The following is an 18,505-nucleotide window of genomic DNA, read 5'->3' as shown; positions in this document are numbered from 1 at the left end:
ATTTAATTTAGCAAGCTTGATGGACACAAAGCAGATACACAAATTTTGAAGTGAAAGTTGCTCGGTCATGTTTAACTCTTTGCGACTCGACTATACAGGGTATATGTAGTCCGTGGGGACTGTATAGTCCATGGAATTCTTCAGGCCAGAATACTGGAGTGGGTAGCCTTTCCCTTTTTCTCCAGGGGATCTTCCCAACCCAGGGATCGAACCCAGCTCTCGCACATTGTGGGCGGATTCTTTACCAGCTGAGCCACCAGGGAAGCGTAAGAATACTGGAGTGGGTAGCTTATCTTCCTCTCCAGTGGATCTTCCCAACCTAGGAATTGAACCCGGGTCTCCTGCATTGCAGAAGGTTTCTTTACCAGCTGAGCTACCAGGTATAACCAAGATACACAAAATCAGTTGTAATTTTATATACCAGCAATGAAAAATTAGAAATTGAAAGTCAATATTTGTATCAAAAAAGAACGGACCTGAAAAAAGAAAAAAAATTCACAAGAACAATATTAGAAGGTTTCTAGTACCTAATCTCAGGACTTCCTCTGCATTTTAAAGGTCCTTCTTTAAAGCTACAGTGATCAAGGCAGTGTTCGTCTAAGGTAAACATATACGTCAATGGAATAAAATAGAGAATCCAGAAATAGATGCACACTATTAATGGTCAGCTGACTTCTTCTGACAGTGATGCCAGGTTAATTCAATGGGGACAAGATAGTCTTTTTAACATATGGTACTGGAACACCTGAATATTCAATGTAAAAAAATTAACCTCAACCCTTACTTCTTCTGTATATAAAAATAACTTGAAAAGAATCATGGATCTAAATATAAAAGACTAACACTATAAAACTTCAAGAAAAAATTGCAGGAGAAAATATTCGTGAACTTGGGATAGGCAAAGATTTTTTTTGGCCCAAAATGCATGAACCATAAAAGAAAAATTGACAAATGGGATTCCTTCAAAATTTAAAACTTCTGTTCTTCCAAAGACATCGTTAAGAAAATGAAAAGGCAATCTGTAAACAGAATATATTCACAATACATATACCTGACAGATGACTTGTGGCCAGAATATATAAAGAACTCTTAGAGCTCATTAGTAATATGACAGTCCAGTTAGAAATCTAGGCATAAGAAAATAACAAATGGCCAGTTTTGCATAGGAAAAGGTCTTCAACATCATTAGACATCAGAAAAATGTAAACCCAAACAATGAGATACCATTGGATATTCATCAGAATAGCTAATACTTAAAAAGTGTTAGAGTGGACGTTTCATATTTTGCTGGTAGGAAATCTAAATGATAAACCATTTAAACAGTTTGGCAGTGTGTTATAAAGTTAAGCATATTAATACTGCATGATCCAGCAATTTTCTACTAAATGTTTACCTAAGAGAAATGAAAACATGTTTAAACACATACTTGCACAGAAATGTCCATGGCAGGTTTATTCATAATAGCCTCAACTTGAATTCCATCAGGTAGTGAATGGATGAACATGTTGTGGCATACCTGTGCAGGGGTATACTACTCAGAACTTAAGGTAGTAATACATTTAGCAACATGAATGAATCTCAGAAACATTATGCTGAGTTCAATAAGCCAGACACAAAAGAATACAAGCTCTGTGATTCCATTTACTACCCACAACTATTATACCAAAAATACTAGGAAAAAAATTTAATCTGTCGTGACAATAAACAAACACATTGTCGTTTGCAGCTGAAACTGGAGTGTGATTGACTTGGATGCGGCACAAGGGGACCTTTTGGTTTGGTCCCTGTGTTCTATATCCTGACTGTGGTGGTGATTATATGGCTATATATGTGTTTATAAAATTCACTGAAAGGTACACTAAAAATGTACACATTTTATTGTATATAAACTATATCTCAATAATGTTGTTTTGAAAAAATTCCAAAAATTTGAATGTTATTTTACTAACAACAGGTTATTGGTGGTGGTTTAGTTGCTAAGTCGTGTCCAGCTCTTGTGACCCCACGGACAGCAGCCTGCCAGGCTCCTCTGTCCATGGGATTCTCCAGGCAAGAGTACTAGAGTGGTTGCCATTTCCTTCTCTAGGGGATCTTCCCAACTCAGGAATCGAACCCAGGTCTCCTGCATTGCAGACAGATTCTTTACCAACTGAGCTATAAGGGAAGCCCAACAAAAGGTTAACTTCTGTCTAATGTTAGAAGACCTCTGTGTAAGGCTGAGTTGACCCCAAAATTCCATTTAGATAAACCAGTATACACAATATAAATAATAATACATGAGTTAAATATCCTTAAACATGAAAAGAGAGTAGATAAATCAGTTTAGTTAACCTATGATTTGATTTATTGGAATGGGACCCTAGCATCCTTGGAATTCATTGACATATCTTTTTAATTTCTTTAATTGATAATATCTTTGGCACTAAGAAGAATCCAGCTGAATGAAGTAATTATGAACAGTCCACTCTTGGTTTTCTTTTATTGTTCTTTTCATTTTTTTTTTTAACTGATAAGACTATGTGGAAGATATTCCAGTGTCCCTTAGAATCTGTGCTTGCTTTTAGGAGTAGTGCTCCTAGATTTTGCCTGAGCACATACATGGCTGTCCTTCTAAAATCAACATTTCTCTGCTTCTCTTTCAGCAGGGTGTGGCTTTGGACTAAGGAGAGGTGACTGGTGATGTGTTTAAGGTTACCTCATTAAGGACAAGCCGCTTAACCTAGATTTTCTCTTTTCCTTTCCTGCTGGCTAAGGTGTAACATCAGGCATAGCAGACTATGTCAGTCCAGAGATGGAAGCCACGTGGAAGTTGATGGACCCAGCCTGGGTTCCTGAATGATCTTGTGACACACGCCTCTCCCTGTACCCCACACTGGGACAGGAAAAAGAAAAGTCTGTAATTTTGGCTGTTGTATTTTTGAGTCTTTCTGTTATGGCAGAAAGTTTATACCCTAAGACAAATTGGACAAATTGGAAAGCATTTAAGATTTTTAAGTTTTTCTCTGTGTGCTGTTTGGTCATAGCTAATATATTTTGCTGTGTATTCTCAAGTAAAATAATTTCTAAAATAGTATATGATTTCAAAGTTCTTTTTGACCCAGTAGTTATTTAGGAGAGTGTTTCTCAAATTTATGAGTTACTTTTAAACTTTAGGTACTAATTATTAGTAAATGGAGACACAGCATTCAGCTTTTCTAATTTTTAAATGTGTTTATGGGCTAATTTATGATCAATTTTGGTAAAATTCCACAGATCTTTTTAACGAAGTTGCCTTCTTGGTAAGATACCAAAATATTTATTTATTGTGTTACTTAACTTTTCTGTAATTATTTTTTTATCTGATCTAATAAAGGTTTAGAGATTTAAATCAGTGATTTCTTCCATTAATTTTTCTTTATATTTCTGTCTGTTCTGATATCTGTGTTCATGTGTTACTTGTCAGCAGCTCAGTTGAGGATTGTACCTTTTATCAGAATAATGTGACTTTTTTCCTAATTTATATCTTATGCTTTGTGTTTTAGCTGACATTAATATGCTACTTTAGTTTATATGTCCCTGTATTTCTTACTTTATCTATCCTTTCTTTATCTTTATTTATATTTATCCTTTATTTATTTTTCTGTCATTTCTTTAAGATATGTTTTCTATAACTGGAGCATAGTTGGATTTTTTTAACCTATTGGGAAGAACCTTTGTCTTTTAACAGATATTATAACTCATTTATATTTATTATCAAAATTGATCTTTAATTGATTTTATTTCATTGATCTTGTTTTTGTTATGTCTTTGGTTTTTCCATTATGTTTTAGACTTTTTACTGTTTGATTTAAATTTTGTTTTTGTTTAATTTGGTTTTGAATTTTGCCTGCTTTGAAATATTATTTTTTAAGATTTTTTGAAAACTTAAATCTATATAGTGCCTATATAGATTTTTCCAGGGGGAAAAAGAAATTGAAAAAAAAATCAAATGAAGTTAATATATCAAATTTTATATTTGATGAGACTGTGTTTGGGATTATTAAATATAGTGGATTTCATGGTGATGGGTGGGGAATATTATTTACCGATGATCTTCTTTTCTGTGCTGTCCCTGTCAGTTACTGTATCCACAGCACAGGGCATGGCATTTACATGCTCACTAATGTTTGCTCAGTGTCAGAGTCTGTCCTTCTGCTCAACACTCTGATAGGCTTTTTCCCTACCTTGGATGCTCCTAGCCCTTTGACCTTCTCAAGTGGACGTCATCTCCATTCTGTCTCTATGATAAGTGTGCTTGTATATGGGGCTTTCCCATGTTTTTCAGAATATACTTGAGGACTATTTAGGGAAGTGGCTCTTGGAGGACACGCAGCCTTGTCTTGGAAATAGTGTGGAGGGAACAAGCCTGTAGCAGTTGCAAGAGATAATATCTTTAAGAAAATAATGATGTTGCTAAGTTACTTTGCGAGGGAAAGCTTGTCTTTCTCATATTTTTTTAACTGATAATTATGTAGCTGGACTACCAAGATGCAGGGAGTGAGGGGAAGTCAGCTCTCCAGTCTCTCCAGGGCTGTGGGTCAGGGTGAAGTTCTTGGCCAGCGACTCATGTCTGTGTGGTATGTGGAAAGCAAATGGACTGAGGCGGCAGGAATACTGTTATTCTAGCTTTGGTTCTGTTTTCCTTTGTGACCATGGCAAACCTCTCAGCTCTTCTGGGCCTCAGGCTCGACCTGTTAAATGAGAAAGATGACTCTCCAAGATGCTTTCTAACTTTGAAACTCCATGCCTGATCAGGGCACCAGGGATAACCAGGGAATTTCCACTTGACAGCATTTTTATTTTTAATTTCATTTAAGTAGGGAAGTCAGCTTCATTTCATCTTGTACAGTCAAGAGGAATAAATCACTTCTCTTGCTGCCTTGAGTAAGGAGAACTAGAAGGGTCATGTGTGACTCGTGTACGTATGACCTGACCTAATATTAGCAAGTGACACACACGGTGGTGGACTGCCCCACTTACAACACCTGGAAGTGATCTGGTGATAGAATGACTCAGAGGACTGTGAAATTACCATCTTTCCCTGAGAAAACTGAGATGTTTTTTTAGACTCCCAGAAGGTTCTTGCCTTTGTCCCTGGTGTGTGTGTGTGTGTCTTGAGACTGAGGGTCCTGGGAGATAGATCCGCCGTGTGACCTTCAGCTGTTACAGACCATGGTTTTTGGCCTTCCCAAATCAACAGAAGTTGATAAGAGGCTAGGTGAGAAATTCAGGCAAGGCTTTATTGGGGCCCCTGCTACAGCTGAGGGCAGAGAAAATAACACGTGCCCTTGCTTGCTTCCTGAGGTGGGTTGAACTAGTTCCTTATATGGGGTGAGGGTAGGGGCAGCAGGTCCAGGAGTTGGGCCAGAGGGATGGCTTGGGTGTTTTGCCCACCCCTTTGGTGGTGTTGCGTGCAGGGAGCATGTGTACAGTACCCTGCTTTTGGTCCCAACACTCTGCTCTTGCTCCTCCCTCCTCAGAAGTGGCAGTTGGGTTCTTTTTGGTCTTTGTGTATCTTCTTGTCCATAATTTGCCCTAGCTATGCATGCGCACAGTTATTTTTAGTCCCTTATAGTTTTTTGTATTTTGTGGCTTGAGGAGACTTTTGTCCAGGTGTGAGCCCTGTAGCAAAGGGTCCCAGGTCCCAGCTTGTCTCACAAGCAGGCATCAGACCTGAAGGTTACAGTGCAGATCCTTCATTGATGAGCTCCTGAGTGATCCAAAAGCTGTTCATACTGAAATCTTGTTTCACAAGGTCAGCAATGGGGGCTGCCCAAGCTGGCTTTTTGTCAAAAACTGAGCTGGGCATGATCACAAGTAGGGTAGGCAGAGAGAGTTTTCAGATAATGAACATGTCATAATTGTGAAAGAGCAAGGACACAGCACTGACTGAATGAAATCTGTGCAACAGTCAAAGGGTGACTGTTTCTGAAGAAGGGCTTTGTTTTGGCTCAGTTCTGGAGGATGATTCCACAAAGGCGCCATCCAGAACAATGTGGAGAAAAGATCATTGCTTCTCTTTGCTGTAGTCATCGCTCTGAGGACTAAAAAGTTATTGAAAAGTTTTATTTTCTGCTCTAGAAGAGCTTCTGGGGGAGAAAAAAAGAGAATCATTTCATTTCAGAAATGCTTTTTTTTTTTTTCAGTAAATAGATGCTGTGAATAAGTCAAATAAAATGCAGAATAAATTTGAAACTTGGATAAAAAATGTAGATGATAGGCTTTTATTAAGTGCCACTGTGTGGTAGGCCTCTGGGGTACAGAGACCAACATTCAGTAGCCTCTGTTCACAGGAAGTGAACTTGAATGAGGCTGATAGATAGATGGCTAATACTATGTTTCCACTGCGTTTTTATAGAGCAGTTACTCTGGAGATGCTGCATCAGATGCCGAGACTACAGGTGAAGTAGACAGAGTCTCTGTTCTCAAGACATTTAGAATTCACAGTGAAATGCATCACCAGGTATGCAGAGCACCAGTTGTGCAGAGACATGTAGGAAGACATCAGTAGTTAGAATGCACAGGAGAGAATGATACAGGAAATTTGAACCTGCTCTAGAAAAGAACTAAGCAGTCTCAAGGCACCTGTTCCTTCAGTGGTTGTTGTAAGCTGTGCTCATTAACTTTCTGGCCCCAGAGGTACACATTCCTGATGTTAAAAATAATAATAGCCCAGAATTGTACAGTGCTTTGCTTTGTGTTGGGCACAGTCTAGTGCTTTACGTACAACAACTTGTTGTTCAGTTGCCAAGTCATGTCCAGCTGTTTGAGACCCCCATGGACTGCAGCACACCAGGCTTCCCTGTACTTCACTGTCTCTCAGAGTTTGCTCAAACTCATGTGCATTGAGTCGGTGATGCCATCCAACCATCTCATTGTCTGTTGCCCACTTCTGCCTTCAATCTTTCCCAACATCAGCGTCTTTTCCAGTTAGTGGGCGCTTCGAATCAGGTGGCCAAAGTATTGGAGCTTCAGCTTCAGCATCAGTCCTTCTAATGAATATTCAGAGTTGATTTCCTTTAGGATTGATTGGCAAGATCTCCTTGCAGTCCATGGGACTCTAAAGAATCTTCTCCAGCACCATAATTTGAAAGCATCAATTCTTTGGCACTCAGCCTTCTTTATGGTCCAACTCTCCATGCATGACTACTGGAAAAACTATAGCTTTGACTAGACGGACCTTGGTTGGCAAAGTGATGTCTCTGTGTTTTAATACACCGTCTAGGTTTGTCATAGTTTTTCTTCCAAGGAGCAAGCATCTTTTAATTTCATGGCTGTATTCACTATCTGCAGTGATTTTGGAGCCTAAGAAAATAAAATCTGTTACTGTTTCCACTGTTTCCTATTTGCCATAAAGTGATGGGACAGATGCCATGATCTTCATTTCTTGAGTGTTGAGTTTTAAGCCAGCTTTTTCACTCTCCTCTTTCACCCTCTTTAAGAGGCTTTTTAGTTCCTCTTCGCTTTCTGCCATAAGGGTGGTGTCACCTGCATATCTGAGGTTATTGATATTTCAGCCAGCAATCTTGACTCCAGCTTGAGCTTCATTCAGCATAGCATTTCGCATGTTACCCTGCATGTAAGTTAAATAAGCAGGGTGACAGTATACAGCCTTGACATTCTCTTTTCTCAGTTTTGAACCAGTCCTTTGTTCCATGTCTGATTTTACCTGTTGTTTCTTGACCTGCCTACTGGTTTCTCAGGAGGCAGGTAAGGTGGTTTGATAGTCCCATCTCTTTAAGAATTTTCACAATATGTATATACAAACTATACAAATTATACCTAGAATTTTTTATTTGAAATTATAGAAAGATCCCTTTTGATTAAATACTATCCCCCATTTATTTACAGAGAAAGGCTTTCTTGAATTATAAATATATCTAAAAGAGATCACATTGCCTCCCACAAACACTGAATCCACAGCTCTTTGAGGTGGGGTTTTCTGTTCAGCTTAATGTCCTCCTGGTCAAATAAGAGGCTGCTTTCTCTGTCTTCTCATCTGTTGAAATGTCTGTCCCTTTTTACAGCACTAGAGGTCTTTAATTTATAAGCTGGATTTGTAAATTGCAGGGTCCCAGCTGGTTGGGCCTGTGGTCCTTCCATGCCTGAACCACAGGAGGCCTGCTATTTGCTCCTCTGAGGAAGTTAATAAGAGCTTTTGTGACCTGGTTTGAGTACAATTTACAGGCGCCCATTTAGGTGATCTGGAGGAAGAAAAATGGGATGAAAAAGTCAAAGTTATGATTGTGAACGAGAAGGAAAGTTAGAATTTTAAAACCAGCATCAAAATGGTACAGACAAAGAATTAGAAGTTAGGAAGAGCCTAGGAGGAGAGGTTTTTAATTAGAGCAACCCTCAAGACATTGGAAATTGTTATGATGGTTTTAAGTAGGCAACTCTTTGGCCTTAAAGTGAATCCACAACTTGACTTTCTGTATGTGGTTTATGAGATATAAACAGACACAGAATGTGAGGCAAAAAGGTAATTGTTTTATGTAAAGCTGTTTTGATGTATGGCTTCTTGGATATTGAAAGCCTCCTTGGATCTTAATTAAATACATTGAATGGTTTTAAAAGTTAATAAAATTGTAAGGAATTTTTTTTTTTTTTTTGCACAGACAGTTATTTTCAGTTTGGTGAACAGGACTATCATTAGGAAGATTGTTGAAAGCAGTCTGTGATATAAAGCTTGAATGGTGTTAGTAAAGAACAGGAGCTTTAGAACCTCACTTAGACCCTATCTACAAATAAAATAAACTTTTTCATGTAATACTGAAATCAGCAATGCAATTGAAAATACAATAATACTTTGTATAATTTTATTATTCTATTTTGCTTTCTTTAAAATTAATTTTATTGATACAAGGAATTCATAATTTTTTTTTAAAGCCTTAAACATGAGATTTAAATTACCTTTGACCATCTCAGTCCCAGGGTCATCTCTTGCCATTTATTCTTCCGAATCTTGTTCTGAATACTTAAATACATGTATTTATATGTCTAGAAGAGATACTTGTGTTTTGTGTAGGTGTTAAACAATAACCCACAAATGTATTACGTTTTGCTGGTTCACTTAAGTGTGACCTTCCATTATACCTTTTGTGTTTAATAGCAGTAATGTTGCTGATCACAGCTGACATTTACTGAGTAGTTACTATGTGCTAGGCAAGATGTTTAGCATCTTTCATGTGTTTTGTCTCCCAGTCTTCATAATAGGCTTCAGAGGTGAGTAAAAACTGATTTTATATGAGTAAAATTCCAACGTTATTCTATCTCACATTTACATTAAATTACTAATGTAATTTAATCATCACTCTTTAGTACAACTTCAAAAATAAAGCAGAATGATTGCTTTTAATTGTTAAGAATATAACTTTTATTTCTGTGAGATTCGTTCTTCTGTGCCATTGGTCTTTCCAGCCAGCCCGAGAGGTATGTGTCTCTGCTAAGCCAGAGGCTGGGGGTATGCTCACCTTTCAGGAATGAGCTGGTCATACATGTGTCATGATTGACTCATCCTAAAGGAAGAACAGACACCCCAGACATTTCCTCAGTAGTTAATGATTTTCAGAGCCCATGCCTGTGATGATGTCCTTATTTGGGGGTCAATTATAGGGTACAAGTCCTAGGTGTGAGCAGGATTTTTTTTTAATTAATTTATTTTTGCTTGAAGGATAGTTGCTTTGTTGGTTTATGCTGTACATCAGTGTGAATCAGTCATAGGGTATACACAGAGGTTAAATTTTGAAAGATGCTTTTCACCGTGCTCTTGGCCATGCTGGTAAAAGCTACAGTTGCAGAAACTCTGATCATTTTTATGGCAGTTTGTAGACAGGGAGTGGTTGTTGGGTGGGTTGAGGGAAAAAAAATCTGCTTATTATGTGTACTCTGAGTTTAGAATTTGGATAAAGATATTTTCAAGATTTCTTGACAAAATAAAGATCTTTACTATGTGGGACAGCTGTCAGAAGGTTTAGATCTCAGCTCTGCTGCTCAGCTAGCTGGGAAAACTTGAAAAGGCCACTTAGTGATATTCAGTGAAATGATAATAATATCCATTTGTGTTGTTCAGTTGCTAAGTCGTGTCGACTCTTTGTGACCCCATGGGCTGCAGCACGCCAGGCCTCTGTGTCCCTCACTATCTCCCAGAGTTTGCCCAAGTTCATGTCCATTGAATCAGTAATGCTATCCAGCCATCTCATCCTCTGCTGCCCTCTTCTTCTTAATATCCACTTAGTAAAGCTGTGAGGTGAAATTACATGGAGTGTCTTATACATTGTGAAGCGTTGTGTGAATGTGCAAATATCGGGTGATGCTTCTGTCATTTTGTCATCTGAACTGTTGTCGAGGTCGTCTGCAGTTTGCCTTTTTCACTGTTGCCTCTGTCCTGAGAATGTAACTGCTTTCCTCTGTCCTTTATTCCATGGAAGAGAACACCGTATCAGACCTCTGTAATCTTCAGGGTAGGAGCTGGGGCCCTATTGCTGAACGTGAAAGTGTTAGTTATTTAGTCGTGTCTGATTCTTTGCAACCCCGTGGACTGTAGCCCACCAGGCTTCTCTGCCCATGGGATTCTCCAGGCAAGAATACTGAAGTGGGTAGCCATTCCCTTCCCCAGGGGATCTTCCTGACCCAGGGATCGAACCCAAGTCTCCTGCACTGCAGGTAGATTCTTTACCGTCTGAGCTACCAGGGAAGGCCTAAACAAACATTGAAGTACAGCCAGCATTTCTTCAGGCCTAGTGTAAGAACTGAAAAGATCATCTGCAGTAACTCATGGAAGAGACATACCCAGTGTCCCAAGAAATATTTTTTCATTGTAATTAATACATAGTGTTTGTAAACATTTTGGCCTTTTTGTCTTGAAAAGTAAACAGGTGTTAATTAATATCTGTCTATATAGGAAAGTATTTGTTAATAAATTCTGTTGCAATAGAACATGGTTTGAAAAAACCATCAGAAATTACCTTGCTGTGTCTTCTTTTTGGTTGCAGCACTTAAATTATCCTCAAATCTCATCATTCAAAGAGGGCATGAGGTTTTTTTATGTTTGTCAGAAGGAGACATGGGGTTAAAATGATGAAGAGACCTTCCAAGTCAGCTCTCAATTCTGGATAAGGAGAGAGCGCCATTGATTTTCCATTTGGTCTAGTCTGTGATGAGAACTGATCCTTGCTTAGAAGCTGTGAAAATCTCAGTTGCTCTTTGGGTGACCTGCCGTTCACTGTGTGTGTGTGTGTGTGTCCTGTGTGGGTGTCCTGTGTGTGTGTGTGACCTGCCACTCACCCTGTGTGTGTGTGTGTCTGACTCTTTTGAGTGACCCTTTTGACTGCAGCCTGCCAGTCCATGGGATTTTTAGGTGAGAAGATTGGAGCAGGTTGACATTTACTTCTGCAGGGGATCTTCCCCACCCAGGAATGGAACCCCCATCTCCTGCATTAGCAGGCAGATTCTTTACCACTGAGCCATCAGGAAAGCCCACCAGTCACCATACAGGATCACTACTGGTATAGTTTGCTGCTTGAGGAAGATATGTGTACTTTGGAGGAGGTACACTGCTGAAAAAAAAATTCTCTGGTTTTACTGTTCCCTCTTCTGGATAGTTCCAAAAACCCAAGCCTTTTAATTTTCATTGGTGATTTGCTTTGTCATCTCTGTATTCACTTTCATTGGTTTCTTGACCTACTCTTTGTGGTAGACCGTCCCTAACCTGGTTATACCAATGGAAAAAGTGAAATCTTATTTCAGGGTAACCTGTAAAATTCTATTCCATACTTTAGACTTAGACCACTGAAGATAGCACTTTTCCCCTTCATTTTATCTTACTCCCCCTATGTATTCTTACTGTCTTGAGCACCATGGGGTTTTTTAGTTGTTTGTTGTTGTTTTATTTTTTAATGAATCTCCTTCAGACTCACCTATTTATAGAAGCTGAACATTTCCTCCTTTCTCAGAGGCAGTTGTGGCTAGAGTAGCTTTGCTTCTTGAGATCCTAACCAGGGGGGTCTCTGAAGGAGTCCAGAATCTGCAAGTCACACTTGCTTTTCCATAATTAGCAACTAGAAATATTTTAACGTGCCTTGACTATACCTAAGCAACTCTTTAAAAAAAATAGTTTGCAATCAGTTGAATTCTCTAAGCTTCTGGCTTACAATACAGAAGAAACTTCTACAGAGAGTAGATAAAGGATGGGGTAAGAATTTTCCGATTTGATTGCATATTATTTATTGTGGAAAGAATGTTTTCCCTACAGACTGACTAGGAACAAGATGTTTAAACATAAGCCAGGGTGGAGACCTGTTTGTTTGGTCAGCTTCAGAGGAGCCACGTTTCTCTACTTGTGAAGAGTCTGCCAAATCTTCCATCCTCCCCACCCCCGCCTGATTCTTCAAGTTTCTTTGGGACTTTTACTTAGGGCCCTTGTTGGATAAGGCAGTGATGGAGTGCATATGTGGCAGTTAGAAAGGCTAAAGGCTTTTTTTCTGGAGGGACATGATTTTATCATGTCATCATAAATTTATGCTGTGCTGTTTGTGTGTGTGTGTATAAAATGGCTTTTTCCCAGGCCCCCTCTGTAGTTGGCTTGTGTATTCACATAGCTGGGTGGCTGCAGGACCTCATTTATCACACAGGCAGTGGGAGCGGGCACGGAGATATGAAAGGGTTACTGTTCACATTTCCTGTGTAATTCCCTCTGATCTTACTGAGCTGTAATTCCTCTCTTGATGTTAAACATTCCCAGGCTCCTATAACCTTCTCACCAGTTTGTGCTAGCCAAGTTTGTCCCAGGTGATCATGTATGTAGGGGGACCTCCTGCTTCTAAAGATTAGAAACCCCTTCTTGGTCCATGCGATAGGCTAGCTGTTCTCATTAATTTGCAGCCCAGAAGAAATGCCTTTGATTTAAAACAAGAACAGAGCACTAACGGATTAGTTTTAAAATTCACATTAGCAGCCAACAACCAAATCTGTTGTCATATTAGATTTAAAAATCTTCTGATTCCTGGACTGGTGAATTTCTAGGTAAACCAAAGCCCTTTGGATCTAGCGGAGATTTACCTTTTTCCTTCTAAAAGCAAATTTGAAAAGTGGGTTCTGATTGGAAAAAGGTAAATTTTGATGCCACCATCTTACTTTTAGCTTACGTGATCGGTAGAGTGTTTTTAGTTATGTCATGTAAAGCCACTTAGCTGAAATGGCAACATTTCTGCTTCAATTCAATTCAGGACGTAGTAGCTGAGCGTAGGGTGGTATTTATTTTCTACTTTTTGTCTGGTTTTTAAAGTATATAGCAGCTCATTTTTGTTCCACAACTTTTAAAATGTATATTTTTGTGGTTGGCAAAAGGTTTTCTATTTTTCCCTTTCCCCCTAAAGTTTTGGGAGCAAATGACATGTTCCTGTGAAGCACTGTATGTGTCAGCAGCTACTGATGGATAGGGACACAGTACCTATTCCAGCCCTGGCCTCATCCGTGAGGAGCTTCCCTCTAACACAGCTCAGGGTAAGTCTGCTCCTGTTGCTTGGAGCACATTGCCGTGTTCCCACCGTCCAACTCGGGAACCTAAGGATTCAGGGATGGACAGAAATGAAACATTGTCTCTTGGAAGGGGTTTCTAGGATAATTAAAGTTTGCCGGTGTTTAGGCCAAGTAGACTGTTTGCATGGCTTCAGGTAGTGAGATAAAATACTTTTTATGCACCTTATCCATGGCTTCCCATGGAGGCAGGTAGAGGAACTTTTAGATTGATTTCGTTTGGATCTGCCTTAGAAAGCCAATGTGACTCGTTGTTGTCTCTCATTCTCCCTTCAGTTTCCCAGAGCCTGAGGTAGCCTGTCACACGGACGGCTTTCAGTAGAGGTTTGTTTGAATACATGTGAAGTAGACATTACTTGTGTAGATTCTAAATTGGTCTGTATGTGTGTCATTAAGCACGTGTCTAATAGTTTAACTCTCACTTTTCCAATTCGTCTCTAATGATAGATCCTGTTCAGAGTTTTTTGTTATTAGACAGTTAATTCCTCACAACAGTCTGTGTCCAAGTCCCTAAGTGCTTTCCACCTGGCTGGCTAACTGTGGCACTGCTCAGTCATAGAGAAAAATGACATTTAGTCACAAATTACTTAAATTATAGGCTCTTAATATTTCCTAAAACCAGTAAGCCCATTTATTATTGTAATGATGGAAGAATGCTTATATTTTCTCCCAAATAGTTATTCCTTAGGACCGTCCTAGAGCACTGAATAGTAATGTTAGTCAGTGGACAAATACTTAGAGATACTTAGAGAATGATGACGTACACAGCATCGTGCCTGGTACCATGTGTTCTGCAAAGATGTGTACGACCTTGGTCCTGCCACCTCGAATCTAGGCTTCTCCACAAATAGGTGCTTTACACCAGTCAGCTTAAGGCCATCAGAATGGATATGGGCTGAGAGCCCTGAATGAGAATCAGGTGAGTCCTCTTTCAGTGCATTAGATGCAGGAGATGCAGGTTCAGTCCCTGGGTCAGGAAGACACCCTGGAGAAAGGCATGGCAGCTCATTCCAGTATTCTTACCTGGAGAATCCCATGAACAGAGGAGCCTGATGGGCTACAGTCCGTGGGGTTGCACAGAGACTGAGCACACACGCATATATGCACACACTGGCACCAGGCACTCTCCCGTTTACAAAGATAGGAATGTCAACATGCACATACACATACATGTGTGCGTTATACATATATGTTATCCCCTTAGTAACGGCTACTACCTGGTCTGGACTTCGTAATTTATGTTAACACACCAGTATTTCTTTATGTTCTCTTTTTAAATCACTGCTTGAGACTACTACAAATGGTGTTAATTTTATATTTGTAATTCTCGTTGTGTTTTAATCACGAGTAAGAGTCTAAATAAGCATTTGTTAAATGAACTAAAGGACAACCTGTGTGTGCATGTTTTGGCTTAATTATATACAAACAGTAGCTTATTTAGTAAGATGAAAATGGTTGGTTTTCATTGCAGCAACTTGGTTGAAGTTTGTCATGTTTGGAAAATTGTTTTATAGTATCTCTGAGAATATTGGCCTTTTTATCTCTAACAAATAATTTTACCTTATAATGAACTTTGCAAATTACTTCTGAGTAAGATCTGGGTTTAGGCTTCCTTTTCCAGTTTGGTAGTAGAGGCTAGACACAGGACATTGTGAGTCCTGCAACAGCCTAGGTAAATTACAAAATAACATTATTTTAGTGATCTGTTATTACATAATTAATTGCCTCAACACTGAGTGGTTTGTTCTGGATAGCTCATGGTTCTGTGGGTTGGGAGTTCAGACAAGTCTCAGTTGGGTAATTTTTCTATTCCACATTGCACTGACTAAGATCACTGGATGGTATTCATTTGGTAGATGGATTAGATGCTCTGGAGGATCTAGGATATCTTTATGCACGTATATGGTGTGTGGACAAAGGTAGAAGATGTGTCTATATGACCTTTTTAGCAGAGTCTCAAGGGAGTCAGACTTGTCCTGTTGTGGTTTAGGACTCCTAGAGAGAATTTTCCAAGAGATGGGAAGGATGATGCTATAGAGGAAGGTCTAAAACTGGAAACTGGCCCCACATCACTTCTACCATATTGTGTTGGTCAAAGCAGTGCCAGAGCCCCCCAGTTTCAGTGAGATGCGACAGAGTGGCCTTTCAGTGGAAGAGGTATCAGAGAATGTGTGGCCATCTTACTCTGCTACAGTTCACCCTCTGGCCACAGATGATTTACATTCCTCCTATATTCTAAATGTACTCAGCCCCTTCCGAGAATCCGAAGTTGTCATCCGTCTATGGCTTTATTCTCAAGCTTCAGGTCCAGGACCTTGTCATTTAAGTCAGGTCCAAACGTGCAGAAAGCTTGCCTGGTGTAGTTGCCTCAAGAGACAAGTTATTTATTCGGCATATATTAGAGAGGCAGGCATAGAATCACTGCAATAAGCATTTCCATTCAGAATCAGGAAGCAAGAGGTGCATAGCTTTCACTGGTTCATAGTAATTTTGAAATCCTAATGCTGTCATTTCTTTACTAACATTATTTTTACTCCCTGGAAATGATTATCCATGGCTCCTGACTTCACCCTAGCAACTCTGAGTCATCCATCATTTTATATAAAAAATGGTTCATGTTTACAACTGGATAGTCTTGCCAGCCTTGCTTCCTGCTGGCAGAAATTTGAGAGTTCAGAAGCATCTTTTCAGTTTTTTTCTCTTTCTGCTCCTGTCAGCCCTATATGACATAATTCTTTTAAAAACTTTGTGAAATTCCTGTGTATCAAATTATAGTCCACTCTGTTAGACAGAAGCCACATTCACATTTGTTTTGAGATATATTTTTTCTACTTCAGACTGTGAGTAAAGGCATTATAAGATGATACCCATAAGATTCTGTGAAGCTTTTCTGTTTGAAAGAGAGTCCAAAAGGGACACCCTCAAAATTCCTATAGGATTTTTATCTAAAAAAGATAGTCTTATGAGGCACACACTCTTAAGATTCTTAGAACTGAATTAGATATAACATGTAATCATGGTATTTTACAGTCACATTCTAGAAAGTTTTGTCCCAAAACCATGCTTTACTGACAGCCCTAAACTTGACTTTTTACTTTGAAGCTATATCTTAGTTTTCTGTCTGGGCAGAATGGGGACGAGGAAATGTTTTGTTTTAGAAAAGAGCAAGTCCTGGCTCCTTAAATTCCTGAAAGTGAAATGGTTCTTTTGTTAGCTCTAAATTCTGCTTGAAAATGGAAGAGTTCTTTTGTTAACTTACCTTTCTCTTTGAATCCCGTATTATACTAGGCTAAAAGAGACTAATACTTTGACCTTCTGCCTGGCAATCTCCTTAGCCAAATCTACCACTTTATTGGGCACGTTTTCTCTTTTCTTTTTTATGCAAGGAATAGTGTTGCACAATTTCCACCACCGTGTAAGCGGGCTTGTCATTTCTCCATCTGTTAACATTTTCACTAATGTCCTTCAGGCTTTCATTAACAGTGTTTTTAAGGACCTCCCTGTTTCTGCTCACCACTTGGTCCCAAAGCCAATGTCAGTATTTTAAGATTTTTATTACAGAGCCCCCACTTCCATGTGCCAGTATCTGTTATGGTTATCTAATTCTGTTACAAATTACCTAAAAACTTACAGTCTTAGAAAAACAGTCATTTTGTTGTACTTCACAGTCTGTAAGTCAGTGCAAAGGGCAGGCTCAGCTGGTGGTTATTCTTCTCCATGTAGCATCAGCTGAGGTTAGTTGGTGGCATTCAGCTGAAGGATGAGCTGGTTGCAAGTCTCTAAGACAGCTTCATATTTACATTTCTGGTACTTTGATAAGAATCATTGAAAAGCTAATTTTGGCTGAGGCTGTCAGTCAGAGTGCTTACACCTACCTTCTCCAGGATGACAGTCTTACTATAGTTAAATGATGGTAACAGTAGCACAAAAGACAGGAAGAAAGGAATAGATATCTTCTGTTGTAAAATTCTTATTTCTGAAGTGATAAAATTGTCTGAGTCACCAGGGAAGTCCAAAATATTATTAAAACTTAGGTTGTGGTAAGTTAAAGCTCTGTAGTTTAAACACCAGAGCAATAAAACTGCAAAAGAAACAGGTACATCTAATAAGCCAACAGGGAAGATAAAGTAAAATACTAAAAAATATTCAGTCACAGATAAGGCAAGAAAAAATGCGAAAAGGAAACAAAGAATAGATTAGAAAATAGCTAGATGATTATTTCAGATTCAGCCATATAAATAGTTACATTACGTATAAATGATTTAAATGCTCTGAAGACAGATCATCAGGCTAGATAAAAAAGCAAGACCTAACTACATACTGTTCACAAGAAATCCTATTCAAATATGAACACAAGTTATGAGTAAAAGAATTGAAGAAGATATACCATGCAAACACTAATCACTAAGAAAACTGGATTGGCTATATTAATTACAACAACATAGGCTTCAGAACAGAGACTATTACTAGCAATATTGAGACATATTTCATAATGATGAATCAATTTATCAAAAAAAATAACAATCCTAAATATCTATGAGTCCATTAACAGAGCTTCAAAATACTTGAAATAAAAATTTACAGAACATAAAGGATGTTGTTGTTCAGCCGCTCAGTCATGTCTGACTCTTTGCAACCCCATAGACTGCAGCACACCAGGCTTCCCTGTCCTTCACCATCTCCCGGAGTTTGCTCAAACTCATGTCCTTTGAGTTAGTGATACCATCCAACCATCTCATCCTCTGTCATCCCCTTCTGCTGCCTTCAGTCTTTCCCAGCATCAGGGTGTTTTCTGATGAGTTGGCTCTTTGCATCAGGTGGCCAAAGTGTTGGAGCTTCAGCTTCAGCATTAGTCCTTCCAGTGAATATTCAGGTTGATTTCCTTTAGGATTGACTGGTTTGATCTCCTTGCTCTCCAAGGGACTCTCAAAAGTCTTCTGCTGTACCACTA

General features: G+C 39.0%; 1 protein-coding gene across 50 annotated transcripts in view; it reads left to right on the top strand.

The window, feature by feature from the left end:
• Positions 1-18,505, top strand: part of ZNF438 (zinc finger protein 438) — a 199,086-nt gene that overhangs the window by 73,453 nt on the left and 107,128 nt on the right. For 14 of the 50 annotated variants that reach the window (XM_086334030.1, XM_086334022.1, XM_086334037.1 and 11 more), the window contains one exon: positions 13,395-13,521. The exons of 24 other annotated variants lie outside the window; for them this stretch is intronic. The gene's annotated coding sequence lies outside the window, so the exon portion shown is untranslated. Of the gene's footprint in view, positions 1-6,376; positions 6,482-13,394; positions 13,522-13,830; positions 13,879-18,505 lie in introns of all 50 variants that reach the window. 12 more of the 50 variants (XM_086334033.1, XM_086333994.1, XM_086334028.1 and 9 more) reach the window with 2 other exon arrangements.

This window comes from Bos grunniens, chromosome 13 (genome assembly GCF_055505025.1).
Source record: "Bos grunniens cultivar Pamir isolate PY7600 chromosome 13, Bosgru_T2T1.0, whole genome shotgun sequence".
In the NCBI taxonomy this organism is placed as follows: domain Eukaryota; kingdom Metazoa; phylum Chordata; class Mammalia; order Artiodactyla; family Bovidae; genus Bos; species Bos grunniens.
Note: the sequence above shows the minus strand (reverse complement) of the source record. Positions and strands in the feature narration are given on the sequence as shown.